Source organism: Pelmatolapia mariae, linkage group LG3_W (assembly GCF_036321145.2).
Source record: "Pelmatolapia mariae isolate MD_Pm_ZW linkage group LG3_W, Pm_UMD_F_2, whole genome shotgun sequence".
Lineage (NCBI taxonomy): Eukaryota > Metazoa > Chordata > Actinopteri > Cichliformes > Cichlidae > Pelmatolapia > Pelmatolapia mariae.
The window spans coordinates 35,614,354-35,624,885 of record NC_086229.1 but is presented as its reverse complement, the minus strand read 5'-3'; the positions used below and the strand labels follow the sequence as shown (position 1 = coordinate 35,624,885).

Genomic DNA, 10,532 nt, shown 5'->3' with positions numbered 1-10,532 from the left:
AAGAGTACATGTTATTATCTAGATGTGGTGGCTCTTTTTGTATTCAGCTTTAATAAAGAAGTTACGTTGTGCAGAGTTCAACGAGAAGGCTGTACGCAGTACAGGCCTATCTTTATTTCTGAGACGCAGCACAGTTCTGCTTTTCCTTTCCTGTACAGTTCTGAGAAACGTGTTATGCTTGAGTATAAATAAAAGATGACAACCGTTGCAGGGGTGTGGGTCTCTTGGAGCTCTCACCCGTGTACACGAGAATCTGCAAACTTGTTTGAGTGTCACTTATTCTGATCTGTGTTGCTTTACAGGAAAACTCCTGACAATATTCCTTTGCCAAAATTAGATTGAAAAAAACTTAATAATTAGTTATTTAGATAGAAGAAATTGTAATTGGGCTTACCATTAAACGCATCACAATGTTGTTAATTGGAATCAGGTATAATTTGTGAGGACTTTTATTTGTGTTAATTCAGCTAATGTTATTAATAACATCTGCATATCATGCCTATATAAAATGTGAGTTATTTGGATTTACAGCTTGGAAATGAAATCCATGACTAATGATTGTAGAACAAAGACACATCATTTTCAAATTGAACAGAAAAATCTTTATTGATTTTATTTTTCTCCATTTGCCATTTGTTATCAACAACATATGTATATCAATATTTGTCTTTTTTTAAAAAAACAAACAAACTATTATTTTAGAAGTAAAAAAATAAAAACAATACTTAAACTTAACAAAAAAACCTGCATGATCAAAGTGAGTAAAATGTAAAAACAAAAAACAAACAAAAAAAAATCAAAAAACAAAAAACAGTGCAATTGTGTAAAATCAGTAACAGAAAAACTCACATGATCACAAAGGTCTTGAAAATTTAGTATAATTCCAAAATAGCAACCAAAGAACTCTGAGATCAACAGGATCTAACATTCACATTCTCACTCTGGACATGACCACCTTGTGTTGTCACTGTGTTCTCATTCCTTCCTCTGTTGTAAATCCTGCTCTCAAATCATTTTTTTCTTTAGCTGTGGTCTCCATCATTGGTCCCTCTTCCTTTATGTCTGTGTCCTCTGTACTGAGTGCTCTGTCTTTGTCTGTAGTTTCTGTCTGTGTTCTCATTCCTTCCTCTGTTGTTCCTTCTGATCTCAAATCATTTTTTTCTTTAACCGTGGTCTTCATCTGTGGTCCATGTTCCTTTATGTCTGTGTCCTCTGTGCTCAGTGCTTTGTCTTTGTCTGTAGTCGCTGTATGTTGCCCATTTTCATCTTCAGCTATGTCATTTGTGCTCAATCCTTTGTTCTTTTCCGTATTTTTTCTTGTAACTTCTCTGAGTCTTTGGATGACTTTTTGTCTTTTGTTGGTATCTTTAGGTGCCTCTTTAGTCTTGTGACTTCTGAGCATCTTTGGACTTAACAACTGTCTTGCAGTCAGGCTCTTTGGTCTTTTTCTTTCTTGCTTGTTGCCCTTTTGCTTTGTTTCTTTGCTTTCATCACACTTCGCCAAAGAGCTTTTCTTCATTAGAGACCTTTTCCTCTTTTTTGGATGTGCCACTGCCGACTCATAGCTAGTCCCAGGGCCATCTTCTTTTACTCTAACTGTGTCTTTGTTTTCAGTTGTTCCTTCTGATCTCAAATCATTTTTTTCTTTACCCATGGTCTCCATCTGTGGTCCCAGTTCCTTTATGTCTGTGTCCCCTGTGCTCAGTGCTTTGTCTTCCCCTGTAGTCACTGTGTGTTGCCCATTTTCATCTTCAGCTATGTCATTTGTGCTCAATCCTTTCTCTTTTTCTGTAGTCTCTGTCTGTGTCCTCATTCCTTCCTCTGTTGTAAATCCTGCTCTCAAATCATTTTTTTCTTTACCCATGGTCTCCATCATTGGTCCCTCTTCCTTTATGTCTGTGTCCTCTGTGCTGAGTGCTCTGTCTTTGTCTGTAGTTTCTGTCTGTGTTCTCATTCCTTCCTCTGTTGTTCCTTCTGATCTCAAATCATTTTTTTCTTTAACCGTGGTCTTCATCTGTGGTCCATGTTCCTTTATGTCTGTGTCCTCTGTGCTCAGTGCTTTGTCTTTGTCTGTAGTCGCTGTATGTTGCCCATTTTCATCTTCAGCTATGTCATTTGTGCTCAATCCTTTGTTCTTTTCCTTATTTTTTTTTGTAACTTCTCTGAGTCTTTGGATGACTTTTTGTCTTTTGTTGGTATCTTTAGGTGCCTCTTTAGTCTTGTGACTTCTGAGCATCTTTGGACTTAACAACTGTCTTGCAGTCAGGCTCTTTGGTCTTTTTCTTTCTTGCTTGTTGCCCTTTTGCTTTGTTTCTTTGCTTTCATCACACTTTGCCAAAGAGCTTTTCTTCACTGGAGACTTTTTCCACTTTTTTGGGTGTGCCACTGCCGACTCATAACTAGTCCCAGGGCCATCTTCTTTTACTCTAACTGTGTCTTTGTTTTCAGTTGTTCCTTCTGCTCTCAAATCATTTTTTTCTTTACCCATGGTCTCCATCTGTGGTCCCTGTTCCTTTATGTCTGTGTCCTCTGTGCTCAGTGCTTTGTCTTTATCTGTAGTCACTGTGTGTTGCCCATTTTCATCTTCAGCTATGCCATTTGTGCTCAATCCTTTCTCTTTTTCTGTAGTCTCTGTCTGTGTTCTCATTCCTTCCTCTGTTGTTCCCTCTGATCTCAAATTGCAGTTTTCCTCGGTTGTCGTCTTTGTCTGTGGTCCATGTTTATCTCTGCCTATGTCCTCTGTGCTCATTCCTTTTATTTTTTCTGTACTTTTTCTCACTAGTCCACTGGAAACGTCTTGGTCTCTGTCTGTTGTGTTCACCAAGGGACCATTTTCATCTTCAGCTTTGTCTTCTTCATTATCAGTAGTCACTTTTTGTATACTGTTTTCATTTTCACTCAAGCTTTGTGGCCTCAAGGCTTCATTGTCTTCATCTCTTGTCTCTGTCTGTGTTTGGTTCACACCCTCAGTTGTTTCGTTTGGTATAACAACGTTTTGTATTTGTGTTTGGATTGCAATTCTTTCTAAGATAATTTTAGGATATTCCCAACATTTAAACTTCTTTTTAAGAAATTGAGTATGACTATACAAGTTTCCTGTGTCCTTTGTGGCTTTTTCTTTTTCTTTAGCATTATCTTTACCTTTGGTGGATCCCAATGTACCTGCTGCTGTAAGGTCAATGTGTTCAGAGTTATCATCATAATCTTCACCTTCACTACTCTCTGTAGTCACCATCCCTGGCATATCTTCATCACCTGTTGTGTCTTCTTCTACCCTCACTCCTGCTCTTCCCCTGCCACTCTGTTTATGTGGGTGTTTTCCAGATGTGTTTCTTGCTGCCGGGTCAATGACTTTCCTGACTTCATTGTTACTTTCATCTTTGCTGCTGTCTGTGTCATTGGTGTTTGCATGCAGTTTGGTCTTCTTTTTCACAATTTCTCCTCTTGTGGCATTTTGACTAGACTTTCTTTTCTTCAGTCCAGCATATCTTCTCTCCAACACATCTTCATTGTCTTCTGAGGTTGTAGATTCCTCAGAGTCTCTGCTTCTATTGTTCACAGCAAGTGCCTTTGCAGCATTGTTGCGGCACTTGAAGGCTTCGTCAAAGTTTAAATCTGCCTCATAAAATCTCGCCGCAGTTGCGTCAGAATAGCACATCATCCGGTGGACTTGTACCTTGCTTTGGGTTCCCAAGGATCGCCCACTCTACAAATGTAAACATTAAATAATGTTATTAATTGCACTAACATTTGAAATTTTCAAGATTTGCAGAGCTAAGGACAGAACCACAAAAGAAATACAACAGAAGACAATATAAAGAAAAAGAAATGTCCTTTCAACATTAAACACTGGGAGTAGAACCCTTTTTTTAAAGGAAGGGTGACTGTTTTATATCATCCCTCTAAAACCCCTGTCAGTCTGCCCCAGGGAAGCTGTGGCTACAACTGTAGCTTGCCTTCATGTCATGGTCCTGAGCCTGCCGGCTCAGTGTTTTGTGTTTTCTTATGCTTTTGTTCATTCCGAGTATGTATTCTGTTGTGATTTGCCATGTGTTACACTGTAAAATGTAATTCTAGCTGTTTGTTATTTCAACATATTATTCTATATCAGTTTGACGATAGATGACTGAAGTTGTTGTTATAACATAGAATTACAAGTTAAAAACGTCCCAATTACACCAAAAAAAGCTAACTTGAAAACTCATGTCCAGCTAAATCAGAAACTTATGTGAACTTGACAATGCGGGTAAGTTGAGCACAGCAGGATTCAAAACTGCCTCACGTGACTGCTACCGAGGTGCATCATGGGGAATTGGCGGTTAACGACATGCTCACTTTACTTGGATGTTTTCTAATCGTCTTCTTTGGAATATGCTTTCAAGGTGAGTAACATTGGTTATAACTATAAGGAAAGAGAGCTACAAAAGTTGGAACATGTTTTGAATTTATGGCATGACGTGTGTTTTTCTCTTTTACCGAAATGTTTGCTTTAGCTAATGTAACTTTAGCCGACAAGGTCCAGCTTGTGTGTCATGACCAAACTTGACCTAATAAACTGACATATGGCCTTTTTTATGGGTTTAATGTGGCGCTGAGCAAATCACAAGTATTGTGCCGCTAGCTTTAAGGTTGTGCACTCAACCACTGTTGCGATATTAGCAAGCTAACTCAGCTAATTAATAAAGCTTATTTCATATTGTCTCTGTACTTGTAAATTTCTTTCAAGTTCACAGGCTGTTGTATTTTGGTGGAAGTTCATTTTGGCAATATTTCCAATAACTGGCTGGGTTCAAAAAGAACTTTTTGGCAGGACTCGGATGCTTGTTGTCATCTGTTTACCCCTATGTAATCACTTAAGGTGTTATTAACTGCTGCATGCTAAGCTGCAAGAGTGCACTGAGGACAGAGACAAAATATGGTCTACAAACCAGCATTATATTAGTTTTTATCAGATAGTCCTCCAGTGTGCTTATTTTTTGCTTTAATTATATTGTGCAGTTATTTGTTACCCTGAAATGCTTTATGCTTAACAACAGTTCACTATTTTGACTTATTTCTGAACTCTTGTGATCAGTATGACTAGATTGTGTGAGTTTCCATACTAAAAGAGCTGTAGTGATAAAATAATTGGCATCAGAGACACTGATTTTTGGCATGGTATACTGCAGAAGTTTTTTTTTTTTTTGCATAATTTACCTTTTAATTAAACTGCATTCTCTGTATTGTAACAAAACTAACATTGTTTATATGTCAGAAAATTAGCAAACATGAATAAATGGCGAAAACAATATAATTATAACATATCTTTTTATTTTACTTATTTTAGGTCTGTGAAGCCAAACTTGATGCTGGGGATTTATTTTTGTCAGTGGAGTCAAATGGTAAGTTACAATTTGTGCATTTTGTCATACTGGAAACACCTCAGATTATATTGTAATTTAATAGCTCTGTAGAACAAATGATATAAAGATTGTAGTGTCAGGGTACTTCTTAAGAAGTAATATGGCACTATTGATGATCACATGCAGGTGGCATAAACTAAATATTCAGACGTGTTACCAACAAATGATTCATTAACAAAAGCAATGGAGCAGACTGTTTAGGTTCTTGTGGTTGTAATAACATCCATAACTGCAAGTTTGTCATTAATTTATTTTCACAGGTCTAGATGATCACATTTGACTTTGTCATTTAAATGAGGTGGACTTGCAAACTTTGCGCTCTTTGGGGTAAATTGCTGTCCACTACATATACACAGAATCTGCACAGTATTTCAGATCTAAAAAGGGAGTATGTAATGGACTTGCTGGCTTTAATGTAAAAAGCCTGTTGTGTAACTTTAATGAGGCAGTTGGACTAAAACAGTATTGCTCATCAAGGTAAACATCTGAGGAATAAGGAAATTGTTACTTGTCCTTTTACTCAGTGTTCTTTTAATCGCACGTTTACTAAAGTTTTACATCACATAAGTCATTTTCACAATCATTCTACTTTAAAAGATTTCAAGACAGAGCTTATTGTTCTCTGAACTTCCTTGTTTGCTGAACGGCAGGTAAAGTGCATCTTTTTGTTTGTTTGCTTTTGTGTGTTTGTGTTTTCTCTAATGGGCCTCAGATGACTGTTTGCTTAAATTTGGGTCTCAAAGAATCTTTTTTTAATTCTGCCTGTACTCTCCACCCCTCTTCTTCTATTGCTCAGGTTGAAGCAGAATTTGCCCGTCTTACATCTGTTGACCTGAAAGGGTTCCTTTTTGCTGTGCTTGACCATTATGGAGAGGTTCGTGGAGCTGTACAAAATCAAGAGCGGCATAGAAAGGCTAACTAGGCTCATAAGATGCTTCGGAGATGATGTAAGTGTTCAACTGCGAAATCTAATCCTTTGTTTAAGTTTTAGGTTATCCAGTTCAACTGATGAACTCATTGAAAGAAAGCTGATAAGTAAAGTCTGTCATCATATTTCACAACTGGACATTTAGTGTGGTAACTTTTACAGAATCTATGTATATTGGTGGTAGGTTGGATATCATATTCTACTTGAATGTCCTGATAAGCCTGATTCAAAATCTCCAATGATAATCATATATTGATGGAATTATGGATCAAAAAGCTGTGAATTTGGAGCTGTCTACATGCTTCATAAACACTGTTTAAAAAGTGTTTTTGTTTTCTTTTTGACTTCTTTGACCAGAGCCCTACACAAAGGAAGAGGACAGAGGACCTCATTTTCTAAAGGAAGATCCCTCACACACTTTCAAGACTGTGAAGGTTAGCATTGTTTCTTTTAGTAAATTTAATAATGACAGCACCACAGTGGATTTTAAATTAAAAAGTACATGTGTACTTTTTCCTCACCAAATGTATTATTACAAGATCTTTGACACTGGATTTGGTCTGGGTTTCAGAGAAACTAACTGGCAAGCTAGCATTGATATTATTAGTGTCTTGTGTTTATTCATGTCTTCACCAGGGTCTTTGACATTTCGCTGCTGTACTGTTCACTTCAGCTTTACGTTTGATTTCTCACATTGTATATTGTAATGGCAGAGATATTAGGATATTTAAGGGGCTGCAGTGGCTGCTACAGCTGTGGGGGGCAATACTTTGGTGAAATGTCCTGGACCCTGGAAAAGAGACTGTGTAGACTGGGTAAGCAATTAAAGGTTACTGGCCGAGAGTCATTGGGCAGCTGGGTAAAGGTGGATGTTGATATTCAGTGCCAATTATGCAACCTGTTCAGCCATGTCTATATGCTCTTTTTTCATGCTGTTAATATAGGGGGAAAAAATAAACTTTAATCAATAAACTGATTAAAGAAGCATTGTCTATGGAGCCATAATCTGATCCTGTAGTGTAGCTGCAGTTTGCACATTTCATGTATTCTCAGCCAGATTTGGTTTAGAGCACAGCCAATATTTAGCATAAGTAGATTTAAATTCACACACTGGTGATGGCAAGCTACATTGTAGCCACAGCCACCCTGGGGCGCACTGACAGAGGCGAGGCTGCCGGACACTGGCACCACCGGGCCCTCTGACCACCACCAGTAGGCAACAGGTGAAGTGTCTTGCCCAAGGACACAACGACTGAAACTGTCGGAGCCAGGGCTCGAACCGGCAACCTTCCAATTATAAGACGAACTGTCAACTCTTCAGTCACGATTCAGTCATCCACCCATGTGTGTGAATGACTGAATGTGTAAAGCGCTTTGGAGTCCTTAGGGGACTAGTAAAGCACTATACAAATACAGGCCATTTACCATTTAAATTGAAAATTTTGTTTGAATTCTGCAATTGAAGACATGCTCAGTTATTTATGAACATGGTCTTTGTTTAAAGCAAGAAATGGATTTGTAACATGGGGGTGCATATCTCATTCTGAAAAAACTTTAACAACTAATAAGTGTTACCCAAAGCCAATCACCATCATCCAAAGCATCAGTATGGCTCTTCTTTGGAAAGACATGAATTGTTAAGCACACGGGATATTGTGTAATTGTAATTGTGTAATTTTTTTTTTTTTTTTGTCTTTGAACCCTTTTATAGCCGACAGGTATTGAAGACACGTTTTCTAAGAGGATGAAAGTTGGCATTGCGATGGTGAAAGAAGAAGACGTCGATGTGTTGGTTGTCCTTGAGGCAGCAGTAATCCTGTCTAATCTGAGGGATGTCTCAAGTGCCATTTCCATGCTGATGGGCCTTCTTTTTGCCCTCAACATACACTATCCAAAGAAACTTAAGGACATCTTTGAAGTCATTCAGAACATCCTAATGAACATTGGTGGAAGGCAGTGCATCTCACTAGTGCATGGTCTAAGAAACAGACTCTTGCAGAAAGCCATGCAGAACTGTAATTGTATGATCCTTAGTGTTAAGGACAGTTTTTATTTTACTGTTTGTTTTTTTATTCTTGCAAGTTCTCATTCTCACTTTTGTATGTCACTAAATGACTACACTTTACATTCCAGATTAGACAATTACTCATTTGTTCATGGTTTAAGAAACTTATGTGAACAACAATATAATGCTGGACTTTGCAGATGCTTATCTCATGCAAGTCAGTAGTTTTTCCTTTGTTTTGCAATTGAGCAGACTCAAACTAATGTTTCTGAAATATCCATATTATCAAATGTTTCAGAAGCATGCAGTCATTTTCAGAGATATTGGTTCTGTGGAATTTGTTGCAATTGTAAACGAAGACAAATACAAGAGTTTGATGTCTTAGTTATTATAAACTGATCTTTACTGTCACTTATCAAAGGTTTTGTACTATTTTAATATTTCAAGTTTTATGCTAACAGGTGTGACTGAGCACAATGAAGTTTAAAAATTTTGTAAATGTAAAGAATAACTTTTCTAAAATAGCAAGTGTCCCGTTGATACATTACATTAATGCAGACTTTATGTTGTTACTTCACAAGAATCACTACTGCTCCTAGAGTATTGGTCAGAATTTCATCTTCACCCAAACTGGGCTCAAGACCAAGTTCAAATTTATTGTTTCACAGGGAGCAACCTTTGAGTTTTGATGGATTGTGAGCCTGATGAGCTACGTCACTGATTTTTCTGTTTCTCAGATGACTAAGATGGCACAATAAATGGTGAATGTTGGGTGCTCATGAGTAATTGTCTTGTCATGTTCTTAAAACAAACTTTCTGTATGAAATGATCAGATAGACTTTAATGGAATCTGTGGGGTTTTATTTTTTTTCTGTAAACAACAGAAAATTAATTTAAAGGAATGTAGATATTTAAACCTGAGATCTAAGATAAACCTAACAGGTAGTTTTGCTGAAATGGATGTTAGAAAGCCAAAAAAAAACAAAACAAAACTTAAGATGTTTAATACACATTTTTCTTTACATCCAGTCAATCAACTCTGATAATTAAAATGAAACTGATTTACAAGTTCACTCAGCTACCTTAAGGGGCTCAGTTAATTAATAAACTTAAATCAACTTAGCTAACAGATTATGTTAGTTAAGCTAAAATAGATTCCTAAGTTAAAAGAACTACTAAAGTATTTGAATTAACTAAAAAACCCAAGTCAACTGAACTAGGACAAGAGTTTAAACAATAGATTATTTTAATTTAGCTGAAAGGGTTTTCCCAAGTAAAGATGACAATTAAAGGAGTTGAACTGACTAATAAATCTCAGTCAACTAAACTAAGATGAAAGTTTAGACAACATGTGATTTTTCATTAAGATAACAATTGGTTGTGTTATAAGAACAAACTCTATTTCTTGACTTAACTTAAAATTTTAAGGCAGCCCTGTACCTGATATTTTTAAGTTGAAACAACAAGTTATATTTTACAGTGTGGATGCTGTTTCAATCTGTCTGACCTCATGTTCATCATTGACCTCTGCAGTCCCTCCCTCTGTGATGTAGAGCTCTGTGTAGATCTGATTCAGAAGGGTTGGGCTTCCTGCTTTAGCGATGCCCTCAAACACCCACTTGAACTTCTTCTTCAGGGTGGATTTAAGGTTTCGATGACAAACTGCAGCTGGAAGTTCTGAATAACAATAACAAAAAACCAACTTCAAGAATCATATTTTACAAAATGCTGATGACAGTTTTTGACCCACTGAGAAATTACAGAACACACTGGTGTCACAAGTGTCTCATTTATCTAACAGGTTAAAACCTTAAGTAAGAAATCCTCTTATTGTTCTGCAGGTGGTCAGCCAGCTCCTCCTGCTTCATTCTCCTCAGGAAGTGCACTGTGATCTTCACAAATGCCTCTCTGCTGCTTCTCTGCTCATCATCCTCCCTCTGAAACTCCAAGCACTGGGGTTTATTTGGATTCAGAGCCTTCTGGATCTTCTTCAGCTTGTTCTTCACAAAAGTGACGATGTTGTCCTCCAGCAGCTGGAACAGAATAATTTATGAATGACCCACCACTCTGAACTTCAGTCTACACAACAGCCACTTCTTTACGATCAAGGAGCATATCATCCACGATCTCTTCAAGTTTGACTTCTGATCATCTATCTATCTGATCAACTGAGACTTTGTCCACAACTCCACAATCC

The 10,532-nt window shown here is 37.3% G+C and overlaps 1 long non-coding RNA gene across 1 annotated transcript; it reads left to right on the top strand.

Moving 5' to 3' along the window:
* Positions 1–6,242: 6,242 nt before the first annotated feature.
* Positions 6,243–8,111, top strand: LOC134624445 (uncharacterized). The gene is made up of 3 exons (XR_010093552.2): positions 6,243–6,349; positions 6,688–6,764; positions 8,042–8,111. It is a non-coding gene; the product is annotated as an uncharacterized LOC134624445 (long non-coding RNA).
* The last annotated feature ends 2,421 nt before the right edge of the window (positions 8,112–10,532 follow it).